This window comes from Perca flavescens, chromosome 16 (assembly GCF_004354835.1).
Source record: "Perca flavescens isolate YP-PL-M2 chromosome 16, PFLA_1.0, whole genome shotgun sequence".
In the NCBI taxonomy this organism is placed as follows: Eukaryota; Metazoa; Chordata; class Actinopteri; order Perciformes; family Percidae; genus Perca; species Perca flavescens.
Window position 1 is genome coordinate 16,656,342 of NC_041346.1, and position 20,346 is coordinate 16,676,687.

Sequence of the window (20,346 nt, forward strand, 5' to 3'; positions counted from 1 at the left end):
AGTACAGCCATTATTAAGCATGAATATAGAACATTCAATTGTATTTCATAGCAGCTATTTTAGAGAGCTACACAAGCGTGCTAAATCCATTATGTGTTGCTGTGCAATCAATCTCACTGTGTGCCGCTGAAGACACATGACTTGAACTAAATTAAATTAATCCACATATAATGTCAAAAGATAAATGAACAAAAAAAATGCATGTGATGCTCTGAAGCAGTGGTTTTTTTTGTGTTATGACTGCTGCTTGTGCTCAGAGATGAGGAAGACCAAATGCAAAAAAGTTATTACTTTTATGAATGAAAAGCAAAAGTGCGCCATGTTAAAAGAAAGGGGAAAGGCACATGTGCCTGTTCAGTCATCTTGTAATGCTTTATGAATGAGGCATGCAGTGTGTGTGTCAGAGCTGTGGTTAGCAGGCTTGCATTTAAAAAGGGATCGGATGAGGTGTTCCAGCGAGAATAAACCTGCCGTGGACAGGCAGCAGGAAGAATACTGCACTGCATAACTGTCATCTTCAACAGGGGACCAGCAGGAAATCATCAAAATCAGTTACATCAAAACCAACTAAAGCAAGAAAATAGCCCATTCATCACAGCTAAACAGGCCAAGGACTTTTGAACAGCAACCTGGGGACTGGCACCCGTGTTCAGACATGAATGTTGAACATGTTGAACTGTTTGCCATTGCCATTTGACTAGTTCAAGAGAAAATGGCGATTATGGTTAGTTGTTATGGTGACAACACACGCCAGTGGGGCGGTAAAGTGTGTCACACTCACTCGTTTGAGAATGTCCCCATGCTCCCCTTCTTCCCCTGCCCCTGTTTTGCTCGTTTGTTGCAAAACCTCACCTGAGTGAGTCTGTGGCTTTCTCGCAAGTTGGTTTGTACTGAAGTTTATGCAGAAGTTAGCCTGTTACAATGGTCACAGTTCTTTGCAATGGCCGCCGCTCTGACCATCCTACTATGTTGAATGTCCCTTCTACTCTTATTCTATTTCTATGGTCGAAACCCTGTATATGGCTGTGTATGGTTAATGTGCTAAATGTGGCTAAATTGTTACACTGTCACACACAGTCAGTGGTAGTGTCTATATATATACTGTATATATATATATATATATATATATATATATATATATATATATATATATATATATATATAATTATAATATAATTATATATCAGGTTGTTCCTAGTCTTGATTTGCCAGATCTTCCTCCACAACGCTGCGGAGCTGCGGAGAAGGGCCTGGCTATAGTCCACACAGCATTCCAGAATGGGAGAAAAATGTGCTCTGGTTTATTAGCATTTCTAAACCAATCAAAATAGTCATGGGCGATGCTAAGGTTTGTTTTGGTGGAACATGTGTATGCTCAAAAGTTGTTTTAGTCGTGCAACAGAAAACTCAGATTCAACAGATAGTCTAGCTAGCTGTCTCAATTTACCCTGCAGAGATCTGAGGAGTAGTTAACCATAGTCATCATAAATCCACCGGAGTTTAGAATTCCAACACAAAGGAAATGTTAGGTAACGGAAATCCGGTCAAAAAAAAGGACATACGGTGGAATTTCCGGCAGCAACAGGGCAATCCCGGAAGTGGAAGGTCGTGGATATAGACTAGGTAGTTTATTAAATCTTCACCTGCATGCTTTTGTAGTGGTCTCAGTAGTATTTGTTTAAAGTGTACCAAAGTAACATATTGCATGAAAGGTGCGCATAACAACTGCTCTCAGACAAAGGCCACTTCAAGACCTTATGGTGCAACCCATACACTGCCATTGCTATACAAACGAAAGGGATAATACACATTACGACAGAATTGCATTAAACAAAGTACACATTGCAGCATATTCTTTCAATTTCAGGGTTTTGCGATGGCATATATATATATATATATATATATATATATATATATATATATATATATATATATATATATATTAATATATTATATTAACATATTAAAAATATATATATATATATATATATATATATATATATATATATATTAGGGCTGTCAATCGATTAAAAAAAATTAACTAATTAATCGCACAATTTGCTGTAATTAATCGCGATTAATCGCTTTTTTAAATTGAGACTGAAGCTTATAATAATGGATATTTAAATGCTAAATCATTTAACTTTGCAAATATGAAGAAAAAACCAGACAAAGAAAGGTTCTGCTAAGTTCAGAATGTTTAATATCTTTCAGAACAACAACAGCAACAATTTGGCTTATTTAGTCCTGCTGAAGGCTGCTGGAAACGGCTAGAAACTGTCTGACTTGAGAGCAGATTTTTGTCACCGTCCCCGGCTGCTGTCGCCTGCTCTCGTCTACTTTACAGGCGAGGCGCAGTTCATCTCCAACGAGCCGAGAGTTCAGTCGGCGGCAGGGAAGTCGGGACTCACCCGGATATGGTGAGCGGAATGAGGTGACAAGTCTCTCAAAATCTGACAAAAATCTTCTAAACTGACCTGTGTTGAGCTGAAATGAAGACAGATTCAGCAACTGCACGGCCTATTTCTCGCTTAAAATGTTTTCAGAAACATGTTTCAGTGAACTATTTTAGTACAATATGAGATCGTATTCTGAACGGCCGCCATGACAGTCTGGCTCTCAATATCCGGAGAAAACAAACCCATGTGACGCGTTCGTCCAATCAGCTGCCGGTTTTCATTACTTGGGCAACAATACAGAGTAGCTCCGCCTGCTGTTATGGAGACGTATTACGTTTCTCAGCCGCCACATGAAGTAAACAAACACAGCTGCGTTAATTTCGTTAATTTTTTTTAACGAGTTAAATATTAAAAAATTAATGCAAAAATTAACGCGTTAATTTTGACAGCCCTAATATATATATATATTTTTTTTTTTTTCGTTTTTTTTTTTTTAATACAGGATAGTAACAGGATAGTAATACTGAACAATCAAGTAATGTTATTGACTGACAAACTCCTAAACAAATAAGGGGAACTTGTTTGGTGGGCACACAAACTGATAGATAGCATAATTCCTGTTAGTTAGACTGCAGCCTGTGCTCACTTTAAGGCTGCAATTTGTCAAGATGTATTAGTTTTTTTCTCTGCAATGCAAGTTAACTTTGCATCTATTTTCACAAACGCTTCATTGGTGACCAAGGCTCTTGGAGTTTTGGGAATAAAATAAGGCCACTTTGTTCATACAAGCTTAGGCACAGTTTATATTACACAAAATCTTCAGTGTCTTATTTTCACTTTCAACATTTCTTGGCATCTACCGGCAATTTGGCAACTGTTTGTGCCTATTTTAAAAGAGCAACAGCCAATAGGGAAACTTCATTACTCTACCAAGCAATGGTGTAACTTCATCAATCAATCACTCAGTAAGTCAGGGACAGAGTTTTGCATTTATAGGTTTGGCCCCACTTTGTTGTGGTCCAGCCAAAAATAATGTTACATTCAGTATTCTCATTAGATTACATTACACAGAATAGGCCAATGTAAGGCCAATTTAACCTTGACTATTCAGAACAGTATGGTGCTATGGAAATGTGACGCTTTGATGACTGCACAGGAATTCATATCCATTTGCCCCATGAGTTTGCAGACCTACTGAACTTTTTGTGTCACCATAAGTCATGCATCAACAGACTTTGCATTGTGTAGTAAACAAAAATATTATATAAATAGTAATAAAATGCACAGTGTCATCTCTGTCTTACTGATGTTGACATTGCATAAAGAAGTATTGCAGCTGTTAGACTCCCTCCAGCATACTAACATACAGTACATGCACACAGAAAACAAAACTGCTCACATGCCTTATGATCAGCTGTACAGGTCTTATGCTTTCTCATCAAAGGCAGCTGTTTTAGTGGCTAAAAGGTTGCTTCCTGCTTCTGACTAGCTTTCCCCTGGCTGTCAGGCAGCCAGAGGAGGAGCCAGGGAGGTTACTGAAAGACTTGAGACTGTCTGGTCAGTGTCACATAATGTCAGAGCTTTACTGGAATCAAGCAGATTGATTCTTACAATAATATCCGAAACCCCATGAGTGAAACAGTAGCTAATCCCCAGATCTGTGCTAAATCCTGCTACTGTGTCAAGATTAAGCAGTTAGAGTGAAACTGTGATCAAACCTCTTTGCCGACTGTCCATACAAACTATATGCAATTTAAAAAATAAAAATCTTAGACTAAAAGGTGTATAGACATCAGCTGATAAAAACAAACATCAAAATAGCCTTGTGAGATTCCTGGGATGGAAAGTTGCCCTCCGAGCAGAGAAGAAGAAACTCTGCTGGAGAGACATTATTCATTTATGTGATGCCACAAAGGCACTGAATAAGCAATGCATTAGTGAGACAATATCAGGCGATCAATATGCATGCTTTCCTCAACTACAGTTGTCTTCAACAGCTTATACAGTCACCACAAGGTCACAGATAAGACTTGTATGGACAGAGTTGACGTCAAAAAAGTCAAAAATGAGAATGTGACTAATAGTTGATGATTGCACTAAAAGGTCACAAATTACTACATGGAAAGCTTTAATTACCAAATGAAGGCATATATAACAGAAAATCTAGTAAACGGATACTTGGGCAGACTAATCCTCTTTCAGATAGACATGATTGTTGGCATTTTTTCCACACAGGGCACTGATTTGAAATGTACCAGGGAAGAACAGGCAATGTAAAGATTAAAATGCTCTTAAGTGGATTTGCACACATGAATAAGGCTGCTGATCCTAAAGGTGCAGTTCACGATAAATGGGTTTGTGTCGATAATTTGGAGCTGTGTTGATGTTATTGAGCTACAGCGGTGCATCAGCACTACTGACATTTCCATGGGTGTTAGCATTTCTTTAAAAGGGATGAACATTTTAAACTCTGTTTCAACTGTCAACAGCATCACACTGAAAACATATATCATATCATCTGCAACTGCAAAAAAAGTTAACATAAGAACGTCACTCTTGTGTGACACCTACAAAAGTAAATCACAAAATAATTTATTTGTGATGGTTAGATATTGGATATATTAGCACTGCTTGGTTAGTCATTGACAAAGCAATTACAGTGTTCAGGCTGTAATCACTGGAGGTTTTTAAAAATTAAATCGGGAGCAGACATCTTCTAGCAGCTCTTGCCTTTTAATAAAACACTGTAGCTGTAAATATTCCCAGGACTTCCAATTTACAATTTGCCTATTTTGAAAGAGATCAAACCCCTAAGTATTCTTTATTGCTTTGTGCCTGATTAATGGATAAACAAATGGAACCAAAATTGGATTCAGCTGCAAACAAACAATTTTACTGTTTGCTTGAACTTAATCGAATAAACCAAATTAATAAAATTAGAATAATTGAAGAGAGTAAGATAACAGTATTGTGTCAGTAGCATCAAGCAAAAGCAACAGATTACAACTTTGCAAGAATTAATCTAAAAGTACTGGCCTTTTGTTCGGGAAGAAATATTAGATTTTATTTTCATTCTAAACAAAAATTCCATTATAGCCTTAAGTCATGAGTTTTCAATCTTTGCAGTAATAAGCTAAATATTGTGGACCAAAACGTCTTTGTGGTTGATGGGCTGCACATGAATCAAATTAAGTCTTTAGAGCTCAAACTCACTTTAAGCCTCACGAGCAACATAGCCATACGAAAGTAATCTGTTGGCATCATAGTGTGAGTTGTATCTGTTTATAGTTTGTATGTGAACATTGTGTGGACATAATGATTATGGCCACTTACAGATTTCACATTGTCCTTATAATATAGGACGACGTAAGTTTTTATTATTCAATTATTTTTATTGGTTTCTTCTGAACGAACAAGAAACACAAACATAAACAATCATCCCACAACATCCACCCCTCCCTCCCCGGAGAATGGCGAAGACAGACAAGAAGTACCACTATGTAAATATAAATTTAGAGAGGCATAATTTGTTGTGTTTATATTAATAATGATACTATGGTATTGAAAATCAGTTGGCCTCGACTAAGTCACAAAAGAATTCAGGCAGTGTTAGATATCCATATCAGAATAGGCACAGGTAGGCATCAAGTGATGTGTAACGTAAAGAGCATAGGATACATGTTGTATTTGAGTAGCTCTTTAGTAATTGTTTGGGGGTACATGATGTTCTCATGTACTGTATGCACATGAGGAGGAGATTATATTTGCAACACAGCAACAAAGGGCAGCCTCTAAATTGACCATAGAGCCAAATCAACACCTGTCTGACACATTATCAACAAAACTAAAATTGACAAAGTAAGGATTTATCGCAGGGTTATTGTATTGGACCGCATTATTTACAAGTATACCTTATAAACTGGCGCCTCGTCGTATCTTGATTGGTTGTCAGTGTCAATATTGACAGTGTAGACTCAATTATGAAGAATGGAAAAAAGAAACTGAATTAATTCTGGGGGGTTTTTGCAGTTGATAGAGGGGACATATACATCTATTAAACTCTGTGTAAACTTGAGATTTGTAATATTTCATCCGCAACCTGTATATCTGCACATAACATGTAGCAACTTTTTAAAGGGCTGCAGTTACAACTCAGAATAACCAGGACATTTCTCATAAAATAAATTATGCCATAACTGCTATGTTGTTAAAAACATTTATATATTTTACAGACAGCACCATTGACAGCTAGGAGCAGTAAAAGCAGTTATATAACCCAACCTTTTTTGTATAAGTACTATTTAATCATGCTCTTGTTTGTGTTCACTGACTTATCCCAACTCCAATCTACTTGAGGAGGCCTACTGCCTCAGAGTAGAGCCGAGAGGAGTCTTAAATCAGTTCGGCTAGAGCTACTGGAAAGAATACTGGAGATGTTACCAGTCTGGCAAGGTTTCCAGGAATTCCTACATCTAGGAGCTAATACTGCACACCATGGGAGTTTTTGATGAAATGAAGCTGGCTACTTTTGTGATTATAACATTAATCTGTCAAAATCCTTTAGCCACCCTAAACATGGGAACCATAAATAAATAAAAGGTCTGTTGTCCTTTAACTTCTTTCAATATGCCTGATAATCTTTTTACCACACCGTATTTACTGTATGACTAGATACATTTTTTCTAACTAAGAACAAATAGGTAATGGCATGGTGAACTGATTAGTAATAGTAGCAAACAAGGTGGATGTATTCCAGTTCCAAAGTCCAAATACAGAAACTAAGATTGACTTACTGTGATCAGAATGGAATCACAGTACATGCATGCCAAAAATCCAGCTCCACAAAACAGTCCATGTTTATGGTGAGATTTCTGACTTTCCAAAGGACATAAAGAACTGTAAAATCATAGGTGGGCGATCTGCTGAATGTTTTTTTGTGTCTATAGACTGGATATACTGCAACAGTATCATTGTTTGAATCTGGGACAGAAGGCAGACCATCAATTTCATGCTTCTAGCAGCAGAATGATAGATAAATGTCCTGTAAATAACACTGTATCATGTGATGCGTTTGAAAAATATACTGCCTTGTTGCTAGTAACCGAAATACATGCTTTTACTGTCTCTCAGTGGAATTAAATAAATGAAGTCTTCCAACCTAGAAGGCCTGTGTCTGTGTGATGAGTTAGAGCTTTGTGGTTGCCACATCCTAGGTCAGAATCATATGAGATATAGGTCGCAGGCAGAGTGATCATCATTATCCCTTTTCAACAGTTTTCGCCACTTTATGCTAGATTTAACATTTGATCGGCGGCATCCGTGCTAGCCTTAATGTTCCTACAATAATTCTGTCTATTTTCCAACACTAAATGTCTCCTTGTATGTCATCTGTTCTTTGAGAATAAATTGGACTATAGAATAAAAATTGAACAAGCAGGGGACCTTGTCTTCAGGCTGAACAAGGTTAACCACATTTACGCAGTAAATACTTATAGTAAAACAGTATTTTGTGTTTTGTATTTTCTGTTTAATTGTTTTAAGGACCCCCTCGAAAATGAGATGATTCATCTCAAGGGGTTATCTTTCTTATAAATACTTTGAAAAAATACTTTGAAATACACTTTGAAATGGGCTGTCAAAAAGTCTCAAGAATGAACCTGTCAGCAACTTTGTCTCTAGGATTTCTCAACAAGAAGACTCATGGGGGAAGGTGTCTAAAAGCCTATAATGTCAGATAGCACCTTCACTTCAAATTCATGTGCCATTCAATGACCCCTTACCTACTTCCTTCACTAAACTCTGCCTTCATTTTGATCTCAACTACACACCTGTAAAGTTTTATGACAGCATCTTGCATGGTTGTGATGCTATCATGGTGACAAAATCTGTCTGCAGACAGACAGAAATATAGACACAATGTACTCAAATCCTCTTCTGTGTTAGTTTCTGCTACAGGTGTCCCCAGGACCACCCACACACACACACACACACACACACACACACACACACACACACACACACACACACACAGACTCACAATTTGAAAACAATACCAGCATTGCGGCTGGTAAATTAAAATCAGGGACCATTATTTGTGCTTGGAGTAAAATGATCCTCCAGAGTCTATGATCAGAACTCCATCCATGGCAACGGTCTGTTATACTTAGCAACAGTCTGTAGAATGCTGTGATTGACCAATTGAATTGATTGAATACAGAATTGAGTATTCAACAAGGCTGTGTAATAAAGTAAATATTCAAACCTAGTTATTGTAAACTCCTAATTTATTTCTCACAATTGTTTGTTCAACATTTTGTGCTATCACTTCATGTTATCAGTACCGACATGCTGTCCTGAATGCGGCCTTCAGAGAAAGATGCCTGTATACTGTACACATGTGAGGACACTACTCATTCATTATGGAAAACAATGATGGGCAGTGTTCTCCTCTCTACTCCCCCAAAACAGTGGGCTGTTTAAAGGGTGGAGATGGGATGGGTGGGGGGGCAGTCCTCTCTATGCTAGATGCTTTTTTGTGATAATGTTCTGTTTAACGTTCCTGATCTCAATGGCTGTGTTCCCCCTTCTCCAATCCAGCGGGTCACACTGAGTCACAAGGCCAGACAGTGATGACAATAGCATGTTTGTGCACAGGCTGAGCTATGGGTAGGCTGTCTGATGTGAAGGGATAAGATGGCACAAAGTGGACATTAGAGTCTTGTGTGCGTGCGTGCGTGCATTCGTGTGTGCGTGCATGAGTGCCCGTGCATCTGTGCACGTGCGTGTGTGCACTGGTGTACACGCAAGTGTAAGTCTTTGGATATCTATCTGTTCAAATCTTTTGCTTCTGGTGCGCACAGATATTTTTCTGCTGTCATGGAGATAACTTCTCACACGATAGCGTTTATCACGTAGATCAAAGCAATTCAGGTTAGTATTATGAGCTGTCTATTCTTCATTCAAACACCCCATCGTTATATTAATTTGGGTCATGACAGATAAGATAAATGCTTTCTGCAACAGAAGGAAATTGTGGGTAACGAACACTTTCAGGCTTCTACAACCCACAGACATTATCTGCAGTTGCTCCTCTGATAACTGCAACAGGAAAAGGAGAACTAATTCATCCTGCAGCACATGCAACAGCCATTAACCAACACTTTCAGCACTGTAAAATATATGCTGTAAGAGGCAATGATGAAGTAGATGTAAAAGGAATAACAAAGAGGAAAATATCTTACATATTGCAGTGAGGCGGTTTGCCCTTGAAGTGATTTTGCAATGATGAAACCTAATGATGAAATCACCATCCATAAAAAAGCCACACCTATATATTTTAATTCAATTCTGTAGCCTATAATGTCGCTATATTGCCAAGCCTCCAACAGATGCCAGCCAACAATCCCAGCAGAGTTGGACTGTATTGTGTTTACAGGATGAATGTGTGGGGAGATATGAGAAAATGTCACCTGTTCAAACAGAGAAAGGCCATTATACTGCATGTTAAACATTGGAAATCTGAATTGATTTCTCTACAAGACCACAGCAGTGGACTGAAAGAGTCACACCACCAGCTTCACTCCACTTTCAGGTATTTTCTTGGAAAGGCAGACCTGCATGCCCTCATCAAAACAAGCTAATTGTTGTGCTATAAACTTTGATTTATTTTGGCTATACTCCAGAAAGCCTGAAGTAATATCGCATAATGTACATGTAGATAAATACATGTAGGCATGAACACACACACTCCTTTCATTTCTTTCAGTATAGACCAAAATCCCTCAACAGTGGGTAGCAGGCCATACACTCCCTCATCATCCCCCCCTCCCTCTCTTCCACCGCCTTGTTGTCATATGACCACTGTTATGTGTGTGCAATGGAACACAAAGTTGCTCTGTTTGTCCCCTCGGCTTTGCCCTCTCAGATTTGAGTGTTGGAAGGAAGGCTCTCTCACTCGCCAGCCTGAGGAAAACAGACAGGCCCCTGTATGTGACTACCAGCAAAGATTAGAAAGGAGGGCAAAGAGAAAAAGAGGGATGAATTTGGCTGACGTTATTTCATGTAACACCCAAAGATAACTTAATCCTTACTCATTCAAATAGCCCCGCCCAAAGATTTTGTTTGATTCAGCTGACAGCTTTCCTCACTGATGCTTCACTGTTAAGTCATTTATTAGTCCTCTATACGTCAGCGCCTGTCTAAAAGAAATGGCTGCCAAACAGTCTCTCACAGCCGCGTGGAGATGACACTTTGTGCCATTACCTGGCAAGGATTAAAGAACCCAAACAAACACAAATGCTGAGCCAGCTCAATCAGAGCAATGCCCTGTCTGAACATACAGAGTGACAAAGCAGACCTGAAATTGATGTACACGTTATTTTCCTCTATGGTTATATTATAGGATATTTATTGACTCTATAAGATTAATTTGAATGTTAATTTTCACAACTACTAAATGTACAAGACTCGTGGTAATTCTGGCACTCCCTCTCCAGGAAAGAAGTGACATGTTAGATTAATCATTTTATTAAATAGGCTGCCGAGGGAACTACTGTACGCTTGGCCCCCTTGGTACTTAACTGTAATAGAGCTGAGTTTAATTGTCCAAGTCGTCTGTGTGCTTACCTGAAAGGTTAAAGATGGCTAAAAGTGTACTGGACGGTGGCATTGGCCTCCTCAGTGCAAGAGCAACTACCTCAACAGCCTCTGTCACTTTAAAACCCAGTCTGTCCCTGCTGTCCCCTGCCATTATGTCACCCAGTGGAGTGGATGTAGGAAGTAACAAAGGAGGTGGAAGGAGGTCAACTCAGCATAGGTTTTGTCACACTATTGCTCTCGTTTTATATGCATAAAGGTTGCTTGAATGGCAGCATAGTGCATTAATAACCATTGGAACAAAAAGAACAAAAACATTAGCTGCTGATGCTGTTGGAAGGGGCTTTATGCTTAATTTATTCTGATGTGTATTCTACTGGTTTAAGAATTAATGTTGCGTTTTGTGTATTTGGCTTAACAAAACCACTTAGTCAATATCAGAACAATTGTATTTTTTCCAATATTAGGTTCAAAAATTCTGAAAAAGAGTATGGTGACATTTTTCAGTGTGTACAGTGTTCAGTGAGTACGTGTATATGTGTGTTTGTTCGTATAAAACCTAGCAAATGTCCATTATGTAAGCGTGTGATTAACCTTTATATTTTGCAATGGACCTCCTCATCCATCATTTCAAAGCCAACGCCATCAGTGACCTCTAGACATTTTTTGACAGGTTGCAGAAGAACTGACATTTTTGACAAAATAATTAGTGTTGATTAGAGCTTTTGTCACAGTGGATGTGATCTTGGTTTGTCTTCTAGTGGTCAACAAGTGACTGTAGTAATTGGTATTAAGAGGAGAACAAGATCACACCTGGACACAATCATCAAAGACACTCTGAATTGTGGGTGCAAAACACAGACACCATCTTGCCTGCAAAATGACGTTTGCATGCAAAACATATATTATCATGCAACCAGTTCTGACTCTGGCTGTGATATTATAGGCCACCAATTGTTTTCCTCACAATAACTGAAATGGAAGCAACATGCATCTTCCCTTGAGATGGCATGATGAAGAATTAGGTATCTGCACATTTTGGTAACCACCTTAAATCACAACTCAGACCCTTTGAAGTTTTATAGAAACCAATACTGCTCTGATTGCACTGACAACACTACATCAGTTTACTGCGCTTTAAATCATCTATACTTGAAAAACACATGGATGTTAATTCATTTGACTTATCAATAATGGTCATGTGGTATCAGAAATAAATTAAACATGATGCACCTTAGCTAATGGTGAGTTACACATCCTGAAAAAAATATGGTTTGTTTGCTGCAAAAACAAATTATCTGAATTCCAATCTGTCAGCAGTATACCATGACAGCGATCAATATTCCTATCCAGTTTTGCGTTTTCTCACAAACCCCAATCAGGCAACATTACACAGGTTTAGCAAAAGTATCAAAATTCCTGATCCATTTTGGTATCAGTAGTGCTAAAGAGATAAAGGCATGGTGGAATTTATCCTCCATCTTTGCGTTTGATTCACAGATGTCTTCAGGCCTCGATGTGAGCTGCTGCTGGAACTATCACAGACACATCCAGCATTCTTTCAGTGTCACATGCTCAGAAAAGTGCTGTCTTTCTACCACCATGAAATTATCACGGTCTTCCCCCGTCTCTTTCATCCAATCTGTTCCAAATCTTCTCTTTCCTTCTTGCTCTCTTTTGCTCTCTGCTGCATCAACCTCCGCCCCTCTGCCCCATCTGCCTCACTACTGTTAAACCCCCCCAGCCCCTCAACCCCTCCCTGCACTAGTTCTCTCTATTTCGCTCTCTCTTTCTCAAGCATGTAACATAATCACTTATACAGTATGCACAAATACATATGTTCTCCTGATGCTGCACAACAAATTACAACCCGCATTGAAAAAAATACAGTAACGCTCTGTAAAAAATATGAAATTTGGCTTGTTGAAACTGAAAATGTAACAAATCATATTGTTTTACTCTCCCTACCTCTTTTCCCCTTGCACTCTTTCACAAGATTTACATTCATAAACGGACACAAACAGACACGAATTAACCAATAAATCCCTGCTCGAGATTATTAATGAATGTCGATGTAAATTTCCCATGAGAACAGCTGACAGAAAGCTTCACTGGCAAATCCTACAACGTTCCTCTGCCGCTGTCAGGCCACAATTTGCCCGCTTATTCCAGTGCCAGTGAGCTCCGCGGGATTTGACCACCTCACACTGCAAATTCACAGTCAATGTCTTACAGTACTTATCGTGTGCTTTTACTCTTTCATTTGCCCTTTTTCAATTTCATAGCTTATGGCCTGGACCGAGCACAGACACATACACCGCAAACCCCGCAAACACACACACAAACACACACACACACACACACACACACACACACACACACACACACACACACACACATATGCATCCTTCATTTGTCCAACATACAGTAATTACATGAACTTAGCACGGCATTCAGATAAAAACATTCTATGAGGATCAAGGATGCTCTGGGGAGATGATGAGTCAAATTGCAAGCATATGATAGCAGCGTCCGTTGGCACAGAGCTAGCAGGGTGGAGGAGGGGATTGGACAGGCTGCCTGCCTTGGTGCCATCTCTGTACATCACCTTCCCCATTTTATTAAGAAAACACATTTGTCTGCCATAGAATGGCTTAAATGAAATAGCATCTTGCTCCTTCTCTGTGTCCAAACAACTACAGCCTTGCCATGATTGTAGAAAAAAGCTTTGTGTCTGTTTCAGAATAGTCAGTCTTACCGTGTTCACAAGCCAGCATCCATTTACAAAGGATACTGCAGACAAGCCCTTGCAGGGAGAGAAAGGCTCTGTGCAATCCACCTTTAGTCCTGCTGCTTCATCTTCATATCTTTGTCATATTTACAGGGTCACACACACACTCATGTACATCTCTCTCTCTCTTTCTCTTTCAGCGCCCCTCTTTCTGTCTTATTAACGTCTGCGTTCTATATCCTCTCTTGTTTGCTCCAAGGCAGTTGAGACACTGCAGCGATGGGGGTGGAGGGCGTGTATATATGTGTGCGTGTGTTTGAGTGTGTCAGAGACAGAGGCAGAGAGAGGGAGTGCAGGACAGAAATGAAGGGAGGAGTCAGCAGGGATAGAGAGAGAAGGGGGAAATGGTCAGGATTAAATCATGAGAGTAACAGAGAGTGAGAGACAAAACAGGCTCTGATGGGGCAGCTACATCATCTAGTGTATCTTTATTTCATGCGTTAATGATAAAATATACATTGGCCATTATGGAAATGAGCCCTGCCAGCTAGAATGGAAGTGATACAGTGAGTAGATCTGTTTCTTAAAGTATTATATGCTTGCTGACTGTCTAGCAGCAGGATTGGTTGTGATTTCATTGATGACTGAAAAAACATACAAGATAGGGAGAGAGGGAGGAGGAGGAGGGGACTGGAGAGGAGAGGAAGGGAGGGGATGGGAGAAATGACGACAAAGGAATGGGAGGGGGATTGGACGATGGTGTAATGCGCTGTTTCCGTGCCAACTGTTTCTGTGACAGTAGGACCACTTCCTTTATTGCTATTGGCTATAACCAAGAACTGATAGATGCTCGGACAAATGAGGCAGCATGCCATGGGGTGTGAATGGTATGGGTGTTTTATTTCTCTTGCACTTGTTGTTAGTCTCTGGGAACAACCAAAAAAATAACATGCTTTGCTTTACTTCAGCCTTAGAGAACACATGGAAACGTAATGATCGCACTGCTGGAGCATGATGTGAATTATCGCTTTGTCATTATGGATGCCACCAGTGTGTAAAAAGACTCCTCCCTTCCTCCTGACACACACACACACACCACACACACACACACACACACACACACACACACACACACACACACACACACACACACACACACACACACACACACACACAGTACAACAGGAAAAAAATCCCCAGATCAAGTTGCTCAGGGTGTGTAGTGTAATGTGATTGCCTGGACACCAACCTTGGTATCATGAACCGTGAGATAACTAATCCGCTATAGGCCAGAGCAAGCGCACATCTGGTGGGGGTGAAGAACTTTGCCTCTCCCTGACCTTTCATCTAGCCCTTTTAATCTGGTCTGGCAGGCAGGTGGTGTATTGTCCCCATTCTTTCTACTTGTCACTTTCTCCCTCACTGTAATCATTAATTACCTTAGACAGACGCTCAATCTCAACATACAGTCTCTTCCTCTTTAGCAGCCATTTAATACTGCAGAAACGTAAATTTTCTCTGTTTCGCTGGTAGTGCAGGGTAAACTATCTGAACTTCTCAAAAATGAGAAACAACAAACAGAAACCTCCGACCATAGTGCACATAATGTTAAGTCAGGTGCATGAAACTGACACTTGACACAAAACCACCAAAAAACCCACACTGGGATGTCCCTATCTGTATCAATCACATTTAAACACATCTGACAGTTAACAGGACACCATTTCTATTACACATAAAATACATGCTCAGAGAAGATGAGTCATGTACGGTAGCCTTGGGTCTGAAACTAGGTTGTTTCCTCTAAAACTAGGTTGTTTCCACTTACTGTAGCCTCAATAGCTGTTGTTTCACCTTCAGATGTCAAACATGTGACGATCTATCTGACCAAATCACACAGGACATAAAGGTGCGATAGAAGCATTACACATTTTTTGATGTCCTTGAATATAAAATGTATCAATCTCTGTCCTGAATGAGAAGATCTATTAGGCTGATAGAAATACAAAGCAACAATCAGTCCTGATGGTTACAGGCGATGATGATACGCCATTTAACAACCACTATACCTCACTTTGGTAACTAGCTTACGGACTTTTATTTTGGTCTCCTATTACTTTAAAGATGCTACAGTCCACTGAAGAGCACTTTTGTAAGAATCACAAAAATCCCTTTTGACAATAGAATGACTTAACGTGACTAGAATATTTTTAACAACTAGCCTCACAATTAAGACTCTACTGGTAACCTATCCAGCAACATTAACCCGGTAGAATAATAACTGGGATGTGAAATTGATTCTGATATTAATGATAAAAGGTGCTCAGTCTTTGCTTCCTTCAGTTAAAGTGCTCATATTATGCTCATTTTCAGGTTCATAATTGTATTAAGAGTTTGAACCAGAATAGATTTATGTGGTTTAAGTTTAAAAAAACACTCTATTTTTGTTGTACTGCACATTGCTGCAGCTCCTCTTTTCACCCTGTGTGTTGAGCTCTCCATTTTAGCTGCTGAGTGAGGCATCACACTTCTGTTCCATCTTTGTTGGGAGTCGCACATGCGCAGTAGCTAGGTAAGGACTTCTACCCAGTCAGTTGCAGAATATGAGGGTGTGCATCGCTAGCAGCTAGGCGAGCACTGTAACGTGTGTTACAAAGTGACGCACGTTTGTCTCTGAAGAAAAGGCTGGACTACAATAGAGCTGTTTGGAGCAGTTCGTGAACAGTGTTTTCTGTTGGAGATGGTAAGTGCCTTTGGGGTGGACTTTGGGCTTTTTCACTTTGTAAACCTATTACATGCACAAAAAGATCTAACACAATAAAGGAAAGGGGAAAAGCCAAAAAGCATAATATGAGCACTTTAAAAGCCATTTCCTCATGTGGTGACCTTAAAAACCTTATCTGTGACTTTTTATTTTTACATTTAAACTACTATCAGATTCCCTTTCCTGTTTGCAAAACTGCAGAAGCAGGGTTTGTATCCCAGCTACATATCAGAATTAACACTTGATGAGCCTGGTCCTCTGGGAGAACTTGGTTGGTAACAGAAGGTGACCCATCTCCCACAAGGTCCAGCCAGGAAAACTAAAGCTGCATTGTCTTTTAAAAAACTCCAAAAGTCATATTTTACAGAAAACTTTTGATTGTACTTTTTTTTCTACTTATTAGTGAACTGGTTTATTTGTTTTGTAAATCTGTTCACTGCCTGTATTCTGTCTTTAGTTTCTTAAGATGTTAAGATGTTTTCTTAAGATGTTTCTTAACATTTTTCCATCCCTTTCACTCTCCATAACCCTCACTATCCATTCTTTGTCTCTCCCAGATTGTCTATGTGCCTCTCCCAGCTTCCTGTCTCCCTAATCCTTAATCCTGTGGAAATCGGTCAGGCAGAATGAGCCAGCTTTGATCAGGCTCTCATATCAGGCGTGCTAACAGTGTCAGCACACCCGGATCCCACAGAACCCTGGAGCCCAGGGGGAGAGCTTCAAACAGGCGTTCACCCCCTGACTCTGCTTGAGAGGAAGGGGAAAGTGAGGCTGCAGAGTTCCTGTCTCAACTGCCAGCTACAGATTCTGTCACCAGCTTCTCTCTTTTCAATTCAGCAAACATTGCAATTTAACACCATTTATCTGTGATGGCACTTTTTGCTTTTGGATTTGGCTTTTTACGCATGAGCTATACTTGCTGTGGGAAAAGAGATCAGCAGCCAGTGTAATGCCATTTGAGGATCAGTGCACAGCACAGACATGTGAACATCACTTCTGCTTTTGTCAGTGGTGTCCTTGATAGTAATCATGGAATATGTGTCACTGGTGTTTAAGTATTGTGTTCCAGGGCCAGGGATGATACCTGCCTGAGTGGGAGGCATGTCACAAAACATCCGGTGATCTTGTGGCACAAATGCATCATGCAGGAAAATTCTTTAAAGAAAGCAACAACAACAAAAAAGAAATACAGAATTGTGCCAAAGCGATTTGTGCTTGTGCCCACATTTTAAACCAAACATCCTACCCTGAAGATATGTTTGGAATTATCACTGCAACACAATAGCTGAAACAAACCTGCTGCTTTCACTTCAAGTAAGTGTTTAAAGGGAGCAACCTATGTTAAAAACATGCATTTACTTGGAGTAAGTAACACTGCAAATATCAGAGTAACCAATAAGTTTATCACTGCATTCTGCAAACTTTGCACACAACCTGTTCATAGATAGTGCAGATATTCTTAGTGGAAATGTTATCCTACATTGCTAGATTAGGATCATGTTCAAGAGTAATTCACAGAGCCTACGACCCTGCAGAACCAGAAGAAATGGTACATAATGGTTTTTGCTACTCACAACCACATGACCTGAAGGTTGGAACTCTCTGCAGAGCTAAGACAATACTGATAGTGCACTCAGTCTCTCCATTGAGCCAGTTCAGATGTTACTTTAAATCAGCTAAAGAAATTAAGCATTTAGCAGTGCCAGTAAGTGTACACAATGTGTAACATCGTACATGTGTAATGCTCTCCATTCCTCAACTGAAGACGATGGGGGCAAACTCTTTGTGTGGTAATATCTGTGTTCACAATCTTGGTCTATACATATACATTTTGCAAACAAGACCTGCATCAAATTAACTGATGTGGTACCTGCATCAATTACAGCACCAACCAATTGTTCATAGAAAATGGGAACATGGCAAAAAGACTAGAAACACCCCCCCCCCCCAAAAAAAAGGACTTTGCCCTTCTGTGTATGTCATCCAACCTTTCTTAAAGGAAAGGCTGACATCTAGTGGCCAAACTGTACTGTACACTGTTAAAGGTCCCATGACATGGTGCTCTTTGGATGCTTTTATATAGGCCTTAGTGGTGCCCTAATACTGTATCTGAAGTCTCTTTCCCAAAATTCAGCCTTGGTGTAGAATTACAGCCACTAGAGCCAGTCCCACAATGAGCTTTCCTTAGTATGTGCCATTTCTTTGTCTGTACCTATTGATGAGAAGAAGAGGGAGGGGCAAGGTGGAGAGTAGGGGTGTGGCCTTGACCAACTGCCACTTTGCTCATTTGAAAGCCATGATGTCTCTCTCTCATGGGTTGGCCAAATTCTCTGGGCGGGCAAAGCAGAGAAAGGGGAGGTAACCTTGCTTGTTATTACCTCATAAGGAGCAAGATTCCAGAACGGCTCATCTGAGCTTTCATTTTCTCAAAGGCAGAGCAGGATACCCAGGGCTCAGTTTACACCTATCACCATTTCAAGCCAATTGGGGGCCATAGGCAGGGTGGGGGAACTCATATTAATGTTAAAAAACCTCATAAAGTAAAATTTTCATGGCATGGGACCTTTAAGAAGGAACACTTTGTATTTGGAATACTAAAGTTGCTTAAAACATACAAATGTTTGTTTGTTTTAAGCTCAAAAATGTAAGAAGTAAGACATGTTTTTAATTTTTAAAAGAAATCCCCATCAAATCAATCTCAAATTAAGGAATTCCGATGCATGTGAAACAGAAACTAAATTGAATATGAAAGTTATTTTTTTATATATTTACTTAATGATGGCAACACCTCCGTACTTATCTTGAGTCCACTTAACAGTAAGCCAGATGATGTACTCTTATCAACATTTTGGTACACCTTTTTTATTTACACTTACATTACTTTAACACCTACAGTACCTGTAGCCGTTATGTAACATCAATATGAGATCAGCGCACAACAAATTGAGCAATGTGAATCATAATGTCATCCACTTGAAGCTTATATTCAAAACATCCGGTCACCAATTAAGACTTGATTAACACATACTTGCTCTAATTTTTCTTTGTATAGTTGGAGCCAGAATAGAATCTTTTTGTTACTATTTCAGACTACCGCTGATCAATGATGTTATTTCAAATGTGTGGCTTCCTGTTCTGTGTATCTACTCCAGCTAGGTTTTGTGGTCACAGCCGCAATAAATACTTTCTCCTGACATCTTTGCAAAGTTGTGACTTCTGAGAATGTAAATAAAGAATTTCAGAGTAGATATATCCAACAGAGACCAGTGTTCTTCTCAGATGATCTACTTACCCAACAACATGGTTATCATGTGCACTAAATTACATAATTTAGGGGTCATGTGATATCTTAAGTTAGTATTAACTACATATATTAAGTAGTTGTTATAAACGCCCCTCTTCAAACCCCCAGAACATTTAGCTGTTGTTTGGTTTTGCTGGTGTTTTAAGCCCCCAACGTCGTCTTGCGGGCAGCGCTGCCTGGAAGCATAGACAGTGGCCGTTTCCCAATATGTGTTCTTCTATTGACTTGTGTTCTTGTGTCCCTGTGAAACGTCATCTCGTGTTGCCAAAGTACTGTCCCAATACACAAGTTCGCATTTCGCCAAGAACATAGACTGTATATAATGGACCAATAGACCCCGTTGCTCTGGACGGAGACCAGTGAAGGCTATAGAAGCACTTTTCCGGTGATCGCTAGCTTTACTGCGCAGCCTCCAACTGACAGAGACAACGTAAATGTGACGTGAGCAACGTGTCTGAAAGTTGTAAGTCTTCTGGTAGCTGTGACAAGAGAAATCTCAATCATTTCCAATCTTACAGAGACGGAGAGTGTAGGTATATGTAAGGAGATAACA

The 20,346-nt window shown here is 39.6% G+C and overlaps 1 protein-coding gene across 1 annotated transcript in view; it reads right to left on the minus strand.

The window, feature by feature from the left end:
- The window catches only part of gnaz (guanine nucleotide binding protein (G protein), alpha z polypeptide), a 28,681-nt gene extending 14,699 nt beyond the window's left edge, over window positions 1-13,982 (minus strand). Inside the window, exon 1 of the mRNA XM_028601294.1 lies at window positions 13,753-13,982. The gene's annotated coding sequence lies outside the window, so the exon portion shown is untranslated. The remainder of the gene's footprint in view (window positions 1-13,752) is intronic.
- Between the last annotated feature and the right edge of the window lie 6,364 nt (window positions 13,983-20,346).